The sequence below is a fragment of the Daphnia magna genome, linkage group LG7, assembly GCF_020631705.1.
Source record: "Daphnia magna isolate NIES linkage group LG7, ASM2063170v1.1, whole genome shotgun sequence".
Lineage (NCBI taxonomy): Eukaryota > Metazoa > Arthropoda > Branchiopoda > Diplostraca > Daphniidae > Daphnia > Daphnia magna.
In genome coordinates, this window is record NC_059188.1 from 2,414,733 (window position 1) to 2,429,037 (window position 14,305).

The 14,305-nt window shown below is 38.2% G+C and overlaps 1 long non-coding RNA gene and 1 pseudogene across 1 annotated transcript; both read left to right on the forward strand.

Annotated features, from left to right (window-relative positions):
* The first annotated feature begins 3,013 nt into the window (after positions 1-3,013).
* LOC116926812 lies at positions 3,014-4,052 on the forward strand (annotated as a pseudogene).
* A 3,058-nt stretch (positions 4,053-7,110) lies between these two features.
* Positions 7,111-7,505, forward strand: LOC123474315. The gene is made up of 2 exons (XR_006648936.1): positions 7,111-7,370; positions 7,439-7,505. It is a non-coding gene; the product is annotated as an uncharacterized LOC123474315 (long non-coding RNA).
* The last annotated feature ends 6,800 nt before the right edge of the window (positions 7,506-14,305 follow it).

Sequence of the window (14,305 nt, forward strand, 5' to 3'; positions counted from 1 at the left end):
ATTTAGGGCTTTGGCTTAGTAATGTTTCTTACCGAAACAATTTAGCTTATGTTTCAGCTGCCTGTGAACATTTATGTCGTTGTTAATGGCGTAGGTGTAGCGTTTCTGAGTGTGATGCTGGAGATTGGTGTTCGATTCCAGATGAGGTGTTAAATAATTGTGGTTACCTTACGAGAAATTCTCGATTATATATGAAACAAATTTTTATCGAGCAATATGTGCTTTTTTTTTTATTTTTTAATTTAAAAAATAATAAACTCCTTCGTTTTGAAATAATTAATATTCCCAGGAAATTCGAATGAATAATGTTGTAACGATACCAAATATTTTCGCAATTCCGTATCGGGAATCGAACACTGATCTAGGGCGCCGCAATCAGAGCCACTACACATATGCCATCGGTATTGACAACAATGTGCACAGGCAGCTATCTAATTTATTTGGGTATAGAATATAACACAGCCTAAGTCCAACATTTCCAACTGTCGTTTAAAAAAACACACCACCCTGGGGTTGCAAAAATGTCCCGACCTGTTACTTGCCTTAAAGCGTAATACCTTAAGGCATAAAAAAAATTTCTAGACTTACCCAACCCTGCCCTATGTGTCCATTACCCCGTCTACCACTGTCCATTACCTCCCTCTAAAAGAAAAACAAAAAAAAAAAAACCCTTTACCCCACCAATAGGTGGCTTTAAAAAATTAAATCAGTGTTCGGATTTTTGTGCAGGATACTGTACCTTTCTTATTATACCGAAATTAAACTACCAAATTTTGGGGTTTTTTCTCATTGTTTTTCAATAAATAGTTGTAAGGGACGGTATTCGAACCTCTGTACCTTGGAACTGATGATAGGAATTCCAGCCCAGTGTCTTACCACTGAACTATGTTCAATATACAATAAGTTCCAAATATCTTTTCAATTACAATTTAAGTGAGTGGATGGTAGAAAAAATTTTGCGAAAAGTTTGAAAAGATTTTTAAACATTTGATATTACGTCCTAAAATTTTGTTTTCGAACATCACCGATGGATAAAAAATTATATTGTAAAATTTTTAATTTTCAATTTACGACTAATTCGAAGGGTTTAAAACTGTTTTGGGTGAAAACCTTTTGCTGTAATAATTTGAAAGTCGTGAACACAATAAAATTATGAGCAAAAATTATATTTTACAATATTTTTATGTACTATTAGTTTCTGTTCTCTCTATTTGTAAAACATTTTTAAACCCTGATTTTTTGGGTTCTAATTTATGGGGTTTAAGCCCCAAAAATTTCGTATTACAAAAAAACTGTATTTTAGATCCCAGTTATTTCGTATCCGCTACGAAAAATTCGATCGGTGACAATTTTTTCGTGGTTAAAACCCCCGAAAAACTTGTAACCTTTTTAACAGTGATCTCAACGTTACATAGGTTTATAGCCAGGAAAAAAAGGGTGTCCCATCAAGAATTTGCTATTATCCGGTCAGCAAAGTTTTTGACATGGCACAAAAAGCTTCCATAGCAAAATACGTTATAAAGTCACAAAACAGGTACTATGGTTTAGGCAGGGCAAAAACGCAAATTCGTACAAGGAGCAGTTTCATGCTAATTCCGGACAAAAAAAAATGCGATTTTTTAAAAAATTAATATCCGTCTAATAGGGTGTTTATTGGGACATCTAACAGACAAAATTCATACTAAATGCGGGGTGCGTTATTCGGCCAAAGGGCATTTTATAAAACGCAACAATAAACGGAAAAACGCTAATTAAAATCCGTGCGTTTTGTTTTCGGCCAAAGAACCCAGACAGTGCACTTTCTGCTACCTGATACCTAGATGGCTAAACAAATATTAAAGATAAGATTGCACAAATCCTGTTTCTAATTACACCTAAATGTAGACCAGGAAAAGCTCTATAAATTAGATATAAGTCTGTCCAGTTTAGTGGTCAGTCAGAATGTTAGGAATATAAACGAACACCCAACTTTGCTAATTTCGGACAGCCGATGCTAATGTCAGACAGTGATTTTAGTAAAAAAAAAATTTAGAATTTATTGTTTATGTTTTTACCTCAATCGACACAGAATTTTAAAATCAGTCGATTTATGTATGATGTATTCGTGTTAGTTTTCACCATTTTGACGGAATTCATGAAAAATGTATTAGGGACTTCTTGGCTTCATCCAAGAAACTTTTTTTTGCATTTTTTTGAGAATTAGCATTGAAGTTCAACGCCAATAAGGTTTATTTAATTTTAAAGACATTAAAAAAATGTTACTGTGCCTCACTATTCTTAAAACAAGAAATATTTCGGGAAACATTGCCCCTTATTCGGACACACGTTTTAAAAATTAGATTTTACCAAAACGCCAGAAATTTTTCCACTTTTTTCAGTTCTAAATTCCAGCGTGATACGCATTTAATTTTGAATTGTCCTATTATTGTAAATATGTAAAAAGTGTTTTTTAATTGCTCTTGTTGTATCCCTATCTCATTGCGTGTAAAACGGTGTTGCTAATTCCGGACACTTTTTTTTTAAAACAAGCACATAGCTGGAATTTTTTTAAAATCATTATTAGAATTAGCTCTGTGGGTGAATTCTTGGCTAGTGATGCGAAGTTGTATGGTTCAAGCCTCACAAGCGACAAGTTCATCACATGCGTTGAAAATATATTCTTCGCAATATTGTGCTGTTCAGCTAGCCATATACGTCTCTAAAACTTTCCGAGAAAACTTTTTTTTTTCTAAATTCATTTTGCGGTCTTATTCAAAAATCGGTTCTAAAATATTTGCGCCGCATCACACTGTATCATAACGGAAGGAATATAAATAGTAGTACAGTACCTGTGAGATAAAGCACTTGCTTCATGCTCAACTGAATTGCGTCGTGTGATTTTGCATTATTGTGTCATAAGATCTTAAAGTATGCGCAAGGTTGCAATGATGAAGGCTCCATCAAAAACAAAAGAGGAAGGGCAACTCTTTTGCTGGAAGAAGATGAACTGGTCATTGCTAATTGGGTCCGGAATATGGTCAAAGCTGGATTTCCGGTGACTAACAAGGAATTGCTGGATTCCGTTCAGCACACCTTAAACAAAGCGAAGAGGGTTGCCTTATTCGCCAATAATCGACCGGCAGAAACATGGATACAAAAATTTAGGCAACGGCGCAACCTGTCCCTTAGAACTGCGGAGATTTTGGATCCCGGAAGAGCCAAATCACTCTTCATGACCTTCGACAATGGGCTAAGCATGTGGAGGAATATTTCAAGTTGGTCATAGTGCCCTTTTTGCCGTAGCTGCTTCCCTTTGCACCCTCACTAGCTTAAACTGCACGACCTTATATCCGTAGTATGTTTTTCATTAGACCTTCCAAAAAGATTTTTCATTAATTAAAGGACATTTGGTTTCATAGTGATAACGGTTGGGAAGAACTACTGACTGACCCAGCGAGGTCGTTCAACTGCAACGAAAGTTTTTTTTGGGTTTCACCTGGAAAAGGAAAAGTCTTAGCAGAACTTGGAAGTAAAGATGTGTATCTTTCACTAAAAAGTTCTGCTAAGACCGGTGTTTCCATTTTGGCCACCATTTCAGCTTCTGGTTGGACCCCCTTTCGTAATCTTTCCATAGAAACGGTCGCAGCCTTGGATGGCCAAGGAGAAGATGCCACCTGGCATTGACGTTTTTTTCCACCAAAAAAGGTTGGATGACAGCTGATGCATTCTGCCATTGGCTTGTGCATCAATTTGTTCCACAACTGAAGGGCAAGAATGTTTTATTTCCGGTAGTGCTGTACCTGGATGGCCACCGCAGCCATATCAACATCCGAATTTCCGATATCAGCGTGGAAAACAACTTTGCTTTGATTTGTTTCCCTCCAAACACCACTCACATATTGCAACCATGTGGCGTGGCTCTCTTTAATCCCTTAAAGAGCTTGTGGAAAGCCAAAGTTCACGAGTGGTCGGGAAAAAATCTAAACAACAGGGTCACCGTTAAGAACAAGATTCCTTTACTTAACGAAGTTTGGGCAGATCTGTCGCCTAAATATGGCCAAAACGGATTTTGAGTTTGTGGTTTATATCCCTGGAATCCCAATGCAGTGAAGTATGTTTTTAAGTACAGGAATATTCTATAAACTTTTGAACTACAACTAGCCGCTTGGTAAAGATTGGATTTACGGATTTCTTAAAAAACATCCGTATTTGTGGATAAGGACTTCTCAAGCCACCAGCTATGTCAGAGTGACCGCGTTCAACAAGCACAATGTGTCCTTGTTTTTTATAATCGGAAGGCGGTTCTTGTAAAACATAAAATCAAACCTCGGAATACTTGCAATTTTGACGAGACAGGTAAAAATAAATTTATTATTGTAGGCTTCATTGTATGTTTAATAGGTATAACTACGTATCATAAACCTGGGAAGGTTATATTGCTCGCAGAGGTAGCAAAACTGTAGGTTCAATGACCTCAGGTGAAAGGGGCACACTATAGTTACACTTAGGCTGGCAGTTAGTGCAATAGGCAATGTGGTCCTACCTATTTTCTTTTTTCAACGGAAAAAAGATAATCCAGCATTTTTACATGGAGGACCTATTGGTTCCATTTCAAGAACAAAAGGAAGTGGCTGGACAGGAAGATTTTCTTTCCTTTATGAAGCAATTCGTTTTATTTTGCAGGCCAAACAAGGAAAATAAGGTATTTCTGTTAGTAGATAACCACCACTCCCACTTAAGCGTGGATGTTATGGATTTTTGTAAACAAAACGGTGTGGTTATGTTAACCCTGCCACCACATTGCACACACAAGTTGCAACCATTAGACCGTTCTGTATTCGTCCCGTTCAAATCCTACTATAACACAGCTTGTACCTCACGGATGGTTAACAATCCTGGTTTAACTATGAAAAATTGGCCATGTCGCAATAAGTAAGTCAGGCCCTGCCAAGAGCCCCAAGTCGACAAAACATTGTAAATGCATGGTATAGGAACATGATACGCGTACTTCCCAAAGCAGTCGAGTGTCAGAATAGGACGAAAACTGGAATCGTCAAAATCGGCAACTCTGGCCGGGTGTGTAACGGAGGAGTCTATTTTAACATGGGGTCTTATGGGACTACCCCCTTTGAAGCCCAATATTTATGTACTTAAAATTGTTTTTCAACTTCTAACATTTTTTATCGTGCGTAGAATAAATTTTTTTACAAAGTACATTTTGATAATTTTAATTGAAAAATGTAGAAATAATTAAAAAAAAAATAAAACTGTCCGAGAATTTTGAACCTTTCTAAACTTTCCACTTCTACTTTACTGTTCCACATTATTGGTTAAGTGTGGAATTTGTTTATTAGAATTTTTGTTCGTGCATTCCGTTTGAGTTTGACGTAATTGAATGATCACCAACAGTTCTGGCACGTGGTTTTCTTAGATTGGTATTTAATACAACATGCCTGCAACATGTTGCATTAACCCTAATTGCAAGACGGGATATAGCAGTAACTCAAAAGAAAATTCAACATAGGAATTTCTCAAATTTTTTTCTACTTCTGATAAAGAGTTGCTTGCTAAATGGTCCAATGCGATTCCTCGTAAAGATTACGTGTTCACAAAGCATTCTCGTGTGTGTATTAAACATTTTGAAGAAACTGATGTTGTTAAGGGATACACAGAATATGTTGATATCGAATATGTTACTGTCACACTGATGCCTCCTGAACTAATTAAATACAGAAATAAACTGTTTACAAAGAAAAGTTAAGAAGTCAACTGTTTACTGTTGTTTTACTTTAATCAACAATTTTACTCAAACCAAAGAACACTGAAATTTGGGCTTAATTTTCGGTTTGACCAGCCAAGATTACATGCAACCTCCGTCAAACGAGATCCCAACGAACAAGAATTCCAATAAACAAATTCCACACTTAACCGATAATGTGGAACAGTAAAGCAGAAGTGGAAAGTTTAGGAAGGTTCAAAATTCTTGGACAGTTCTATTTTTTTTTTATTATTTCTACATTTTTCAATTAAAATTAACAAAATGTACTTTGTAAAAAAATTTATTCTACGCACGATAAAAAATGTTAGAAGTTGAAAAACAATTTTAAGTACAGTATCCTGCACAAAAAGGTGAACACCGATTTGTTTTGAAAAAGCCATCTGTGGGTAGAAAATATTAATAGTTTACCTTTTTAAAGAGAGGTAGGGCGGTTTTGGCGCAAAATCATTATAAGGGGGTTAGGTAATGTCAGTCCAGACACCTTTTTTTTTGCCCTAGGTATTAAATGTCTGGAAAAGTGTAGACTGTATCATCGGTAGACTCCCCTACCCCCCGGCTAAGTAGAACTATTTTTGCAATACAAAATACAGTCTTTCCATTACTCGTTATTGTCATTATCGGGTCGGGTAATCGGGTAGCATATGGAAACCCCGAATTATTCTTATCAGTAAGCTAGCTGTCTGTTACTAAATTGTTAGTGGCTTATTGGATACGTTTCCGTCAGTGACGCGGGAGATCCGCGTTCAAAGCTTGTTTGCGTTAATAGTATTCAGAGCAAATCTTACTAATGAATATAATTAAATAAAATTTTGATGAGATATATAATATTTAAAATTTTGAAAAAAGTATTTGTACATGATTATTTAATTCGTAACGATTACACTGTTTAAACAGTTATCTCATCCAAGTCTAGAACGCGGATCTCCCGCGTCACTGACGGAAACGTATCCAATAAGCCACTAATAATTTACTAACAAATAGCTAGCATACTTATAAGAATAATTTGGGGTTTCCATATGCTACCCGATTACCCGACCCCATAATGACAATAACGAGTTATGGAAAGACTATTTTGTTTTGCAAAAATAGTTCTACTTAGCCGGGGAATAGGGGAGTCTACCGATGATACAGTCTACACTTTTTCCAGGCATTTAATACCTAGGGAAAAAAAAGGTGTCTGGACTGACATTACCCAACCCCCCTTATAATGATTTTGCGCCAAAACCATCCTACCTTTCCTTAAAAAGGTAAACTATTAATATTTTCTACCCACAGATGGCTTTTTCAAAACAAATCGGTGTTCACCTTTTTGTGCAGGATACTGTACATAAATATAGGGCTTCAAAGGGGGTAGTCCCATAAGACCCCATGTTAAAATAGACTACTCCGCTACACACCCGCCCAGAGTTGCCGATTTTGACGTATCCAGTTTTCGTCCCATTTACGCTCTCTCATCTACGCGTATCATGTTCCTATACCATGGTAAATGGCTTCAAAGTATGTGGGATTTATCTCTTCGATCGCGACATTTTTAGCGAAGAAGACTTTGTACCCTCGGCGGTTAGAGATCGACCTTCAGAAACCCCATCAACAGAAAGTAAAGATAGCAGGGGTAACAGCAAAATACTATAACTAGCAATATGCAGAAGATAAAGTAATTTTAAATTCTTATTCCCTTAGATCCAAGCCATTTTCTGATGGAAACATCATGAATAACACACATAGTGCTTCAGATTGTGAAGCAGGTCCTAGTACGTCCCTACAAGAAACACCTGTTGTTCCTATGTTTGAAGATATAAGTTTTTCCAATTCAATTGCTGAATTTGATCCAGAAACTGTTTCACCAATACCTGTAGCCCCCTCTAGAAAAGCTAAAACTCGTGGTAACCGCCGACGAACTGCCGTTATAACCGATACACCTGTAAGGAATGCTCTATTTATAGACGAAGAGAACAGCAAACTTTAAAAGTCAAAGAAGAGAATTATTTTTATTGATAGCACTAAAGGAAATACATCACAGGGAAGAGAGACACCTAGCAAGAAATCAACATGCTCAAAAAACAAAAAGAAACAAGCTAAAGATAAAGAAACGTTGATGACAGTACCATATGTATCACTTGTCAAAATTTGTTTTCCGCAGACAAAAAACGGTGAGAAGTGGGTAAAGTGAACTCTCTGTGATGTTTGAGCACACGAAACATGCATCACAGATTTTTTCAAAATAGGGGGAATTTAAAACATAAATAAAAAATTCCCTAATTGCACCGTCATTTTGATTTTGGTCCCAAAAACCCGGGAATGAAAAAGAACCCTCCTAGTGGATTTACTTTTCTTGAACAAAATAAAAAAAGGTGTTTTGCCCTATCACCCAACTTGGCCTCCGCAAGACGGTCTCGAAGGGTCGAGACCGTCACCGCTACATCCCAGAGGGACTATTCCGGCCCTCTGATTGGCTCTCTCCACCCTTACACCCTTCCACGTCTTTCTGCTTTCCGCTCCCACATTTTCCTGAGGTACAAGTATCCTCCACAAAAAAGAGGCACCCCCCCCCCCGGTAGCCCAAAAAATAAAAATTCCTTGTGAGCGCTAGATGGCATTGTTTTTCATTGCACAATACAAACAAAAAAAGCATGCAATTTTTTGTTTGTTTGTTTTGACTGCAAATGCGAGACGGTTGCCATGATTTCAATATTTTTTGCTGCGAGCAAAATATGAAAAACGGAGAATTTGAGAAAAAAGTCGGGGAAAGGCTAACCTCTGAATTGTTACCTTTCCCCCACCCCGACTTTTTTCTCAAGTTTTCCGTTTTCCATATTTTCTCGCAACATGAAAACTTATTTGAAACCATGGCAACCATTTTAAGCTGTGTGATTTCGACGGACGCGAAAGCTTCCCGAAACAAAGAAGAAGATTTTGCCCATACACAGACCGCTTGGCAAAATCTTACTGAAAAATACGCTTATCGTAAAAAATTAGCGAATGACAAAAAGACTTCAATTATGCTTTGAAGCTAACGGCTGGTGGAAGAAATATTAAACATATTTCATTTGTCAGTTTGTTTAAATTAAATAAATCCTCTTAAAAAAAATTTTTTTTTAATGTTTTCTTAGATTTATTTTCTAAATGCTATAATTTTATCCGTCTTTTAAAATCGTCTGTAACCAATAAGTTTTCATGTTGCGAGAAAACATGGAAAACGGAAAACTGAAGAAAAAAGTTGGGGTGGGGGAAAGGTAACAATTCAGAGGTTAGCCTTTCCCCGACTTTTTTCTCGAATTCTCCATTTTACAAATTTTGCTCGCAGCAAAAAATACGGAAATCATGGCAACCGTCTCGTTTTTGCAGTCAAAAGGAACAAAAAAAAGTTGCATGCTTTTTTTTCGTTTGTATTTTGCAATTAAAAACTATGCCATCTAGCGCTTATAAGTAATTTTTATTTTTTGTGCTACCGGGGAGGGGGTGCCTCTTTTTTGTGGAGGATACTGTACAGTATCCTGCACAAAAATCCGAACACCGATTTAATTTTTTAAAGCCACCTATTGGCGGGGTAAAGGGTTTTTGTTTGTTTTTCTTTAAGAGGGAGGGTAGACGGGGTGATGGACACATAGGGCAGGGTTGGGTAAGTCTAGAAAATTTTTTTGAATGCCTTAAGGTATTACGCTTTAAGGCAAGTAACAGGTCGGGACATTTTTGCAACCCCCATGGTGATGTGTTTTTTTTAAAACGACAGTTGAAAATGTTGGATTTAGGCTGTGTAATATTCCTTACTCAAAATAAATTAGAGGGCTGCCTGTGCACAATTATATCGATACCTACGGCATATGTGTAGAGCCTCTGATTGCGACGCCGTAGATCAGTGTTCGATTTCCGATAAGGAATTGCGAAATATTTCGTATCTTTACAATATTTTTTATTCGAATACACTGGGAATGTTAATTTTTTTTAAATGAAGTAAATTATTATTTTTAAGTTATTTAATGAACAAAAAATGCACATATTGCTCGATGAAAACTTGTTTTATTTATGAACGAAAATTTCTCGTTCGGTATTCACAATAAATTCATCACCTCATCTAAAGTCGAACACCGATCTCCAGCATCACATTCAGAAAGGCTACACTTACGCCATTGACAACGACGCAAACATTCACAGGCAGCTGAAACATAAGCTAAATTGTTTCGGTAAGCAACATTACCAAGCTCAAGCCCTAAATTTTCAACTGTCGTTTAAAAAAACACACCACCCTGGGGGTTGCAAAAATGTCCTGACCTGTAACTTGCCTTAAAGCGTAATACCTTGAGGCATTTTTTTTTTATGTCTAGACTTACCCAACCCTGCCCTGTCGTGTCGATCACCCCGTCTACCCTCCCCCTTTAAAAAAACAAAAACCCTTTACCCCGCCAATAGGCGGCTTTAAAAAATTAAATCGGTGTTCGGATTTTTGTGCAGGATACTGTACTTGGTATAATTTTACGCCTGATATGATCTCTAATTTGGAATTAATTTCTTTATATTTTTGAAAATATGCAGGCTCCACTCTAGACCCGCGCTTCAAGAAAGGGTGGATAAAGCGCTCTGGAATTCCAGAGACCGACATCATCGCCGCTGTCAAGCTTGAAATCGATATTCGTTACAGGGCTTTGAGGGATTTTCATATTATGTAACATACATTTAGTAGCACACACCAGACACAACAGACAAGAGTTCGATCTAGTCATTGGGTTTGATTACTTCTGGAAGACATGACCCACCAAACAAAACAAGGGAGTGATGGGTCGGTAGCCTGTGTGAGAAAATTAGGATGGATTATATTCGGGGCATCGGAAGAGAAAAAAGAAAGCTCCGTCTTACTAACAACGGTCAAAAACAGCGCTAGACCAGTGGTAGACTTTAAAGAATTTTGGGTGCTAGAACACATGGGAGTGACCAAAGAGGAACTGGAGGACCAGGGTTTCTTAAGACATACCAGAACACGATCAAAAAAGGTCATGACGGGAGATATGAAGTCCTATTTCCATTCAGGAATAACCGCAGAGCCACAGAGACAAACAAAAACATAGCCACGATCAGGCTAACAAGCATGTTAAAAAAGATGACAAGAGAAGAAATAACTGAATATCACAAGATATTCGACCAGTATGAAACAGACGGGTACATAGGGGAAGCAGACACCAGTTACGACGGAGCCTGCACCTACCTACAACACAGACCAGTCATCAAAACAGACGCGAAAACAACAAAAATCAGACCTGTGTTTGACGGATCCGGCACCAGAAAAATAAGCCGAGTATAAACGACCTGTTATAAACAGGGCGGAACTTAAATCCAGAAATATTAGCAGTCTTGCAACGATTCAGACAGAACAAAATCACATGGACGGCGGACATAGCGCAATTGCATTCTGCAGTCCTTCAGATAGGGATACAGCATGAACACGAACAATTGATCAGGTTCCTATGGATCGATAATCCTGATCAAGAGCCAGTTACAGTCAAAGAATATAGATGGAAACGGGTACCTTTTGGACTATCTTGCAGCCCGCTCATTTTAATAGCAGGGATCTTAAAATGCATGGAGGAACACCAAGCGGCCTTCCCAGAACTAACAAAGCAATTGGAGAATAAACTCTATGTGGATGATTGGTTCGGGGGAGCTGATAGCATCAGCGAAGCGCTCTTGCTGATAGACCAAGCAGAAAAGTTGTTCTAGTCAGCAAAAATGGAACTCAGAAAATGGACGACGAACAACGACGAGCTAAGAAGAGCGCTGGAAAATATTTTGCAGTTCCAAAGCGACGTTATTGGTAAGGCAAACTCAGACGCATCCATAAAAGCGCTAGGGGCTACGTAGAACCCCACGACAGATACACTGCAATTCAACCCAGACAAAATGGTTGAAGATGCCAAAGAACTCAATAAAACACCAACTAAAAGGAAACTGTTTAGTCTGGCACTAAGGGTATTTGATCCGTTAGGACTAATATCACCAGTGATGGTGGTAGCGAAAAATTTAATGCAGAGAATAGGGATGGCTAGGACAGGTTGGGATAAATCCATACCTGCAAACATCATGCCCCACTGGGAAACCTTTGTCAAGGGTCTACCAGAGCTAGCCCTAATAAAAATGCCTAGATGGTTTGGGGAAAGAAAGAAAAGGTTACACCTATTTTGCGACGCAAGCGACGACGGATACAGTGTAGCTGCCTACATTGAAGTAGAAGATAGCGACGAAATAAGGCTTCTGTGCAGTAAAACCAGAGTCGCACTGGACCCGAAGAAATCAGTCTCGACACCAAGGTTTGAACTGTTAAGCATCCTGCTAGAAGTAAGGCAAGGGGCATACGTCGAGAAGGCGTAAAGTACAAAAATTGAGAAGGTCCTGTGGACAGACTCAGCCATAGCCCTATGGTGGATCAAAGGAGAATCGGGCAGATGGAAGCAATTCGTAGATAACAGAGTGATGAAAATTAGGGAAAACATTCCCACAGAGGCATTCTCCCATAAAGAGAATATCTGTAGAAAAATACGCTGACGCTTCGGTGTTAGGCCAGAAACAAAAAACATACGCTGACACTCCGGTGTTAGGCCAAGAAAATAAATATACAGTAGATTTAACTGAGTCGGCAGTTCCGACATTCAGAAACACTATTCTGAAAGACAGTGGATGCCCAGAAACCAATGACGGATTTCAAAGAATTTTGGAGTCTGGAACAAATGGGGATAACCCCACAAGAAAGGTCAGAGCCCGAGTTTCTAGAAGCATATCAGGAGAAGATCCAACGAACCGAGGACGGGAGATCCATTGTGTTGTTCCCCATCAAAATCGAGCATCGATCGATTCCAACTCGAGGATCGAATCCAACCGTAATATAGCATTGATACGGCTGCAAGGGCTGCTGGCCAAAACACAGCTTGAAGACAAGTTGAAATACCACGAGATATTTCAACAGTATGTCAGAGACGGTTTCATTGAAGAAGCCGACCGAAAATTTATTGGTACCTGTACCTACCTGCCTCACCGTCCGGTGATCAAAGTGGGTGCGGAGACGACAAAAATTCCGGCTGGTATTCGATGGATCAGCCCACCTGAAAGAAAGACAGAGCATCAATAATGGACTAGAAACAGGACCAAATCTGAACCGGCGGTCGAATGCTCCGTTGTGCGATAGAATCAAATGCGAATAAAGATGTCGAACAGCCCTATTCAATTCCCAATTCTATGTGGAAACACGAATTCGATTGTTCCCAAAATTTCCCCATACCAGACATATTCATCTATTTAGTCGAAGCCAAAAGTTATCAAACCACTTGGAGGACCTTGGTGCATACAAGAGCATTTCTTCTGAATAGCAGCAGGCTGTTAGAGATGGCTGGGTTAGAGAGTTCATGGCAATTGCTCTCGCAACCCAAGTTGTATTGATGAAGGCCAAGGTATCTTAAAGTAAAACTAAATTTCCAATCACATAAATAATAATAATCCATTTATTGTTAGGTCTCACCTTCCCAAGCAAAAAGTGAGAGCCCACACAAACCATGTAATTTACATAAACTATCAAAGTTTAAACTAATAGCGTAACTAAAATTTAATTTAAACAGAACTATCCACTCACTCAGCCATATAATATCCCAATGCGTGTAAAAAAACACGTTGAAAAAAAGGTAAACGAAATCGTCTCAGAAGATTGGAATATAGAAACTATAAAAAACTCCCACTACACTATTTATAAATTCCTAACTGAATTGATGTCGTCAATTTTTACGAATGAAAACTTAAAAAGTAAGTATTAAAAATTTCTACCAAAAAAAATAATTCTTCGAAGCTCTATTTTTTAGCGCATAAACGATCTGGCAATGGTGGAAAACAACGAACCATCCAGAGGAAAATAATGGACCCTAAATATGTGGAAGAAATATCAAGTAATAACATAACAATAATAATTAAACACAGAATTCCTAATGCATACATGGAGAAATTTAAAAGGCTCAACCCCGCATCTGCTGCGACAAGCATCATTAAAGTACCGCAGCCGCACCCGCAGCCGATCCCACACCAGCATCCACTGCCATTCCAACTTACGCTTCATCTGTCGCTTCAGCTGCCGCTTTCACTTCCGCTCCCGCACCTAACTCCGCTCACGCATTGGAGGATACCACTCCTGCTCCCGTAAGAGCTTGCGAGAGAAGAAGATTTTTACCATCCCACCTGGACGACTACATTGTTTAAGTGCCTAAACGCCTTTAGTTATTTTTTTTAGTTCATTTAGTTTTATTTTGAAATTTAATGGTTTTCACATGATTAAATTTTTTTGTTTTGTACATTGTATTTTTCATATTGTAACTATTTTTACTGTAACGTAAGTTGTATATTTTATTATGTTTTATTATGTTATGTTATGTGGTTCTTGAATAAATTTGCCTCCAAGCGTTCAAAGCACTTGCCTCAGGTATTCTTACGTAAAACGCATTAGATAAACGCTTTCCTGAATTCTTACCCATGGTAACAAATTTCCATGACACGGCCAACCCTGCCTTCTAGACCGAGAGCCTG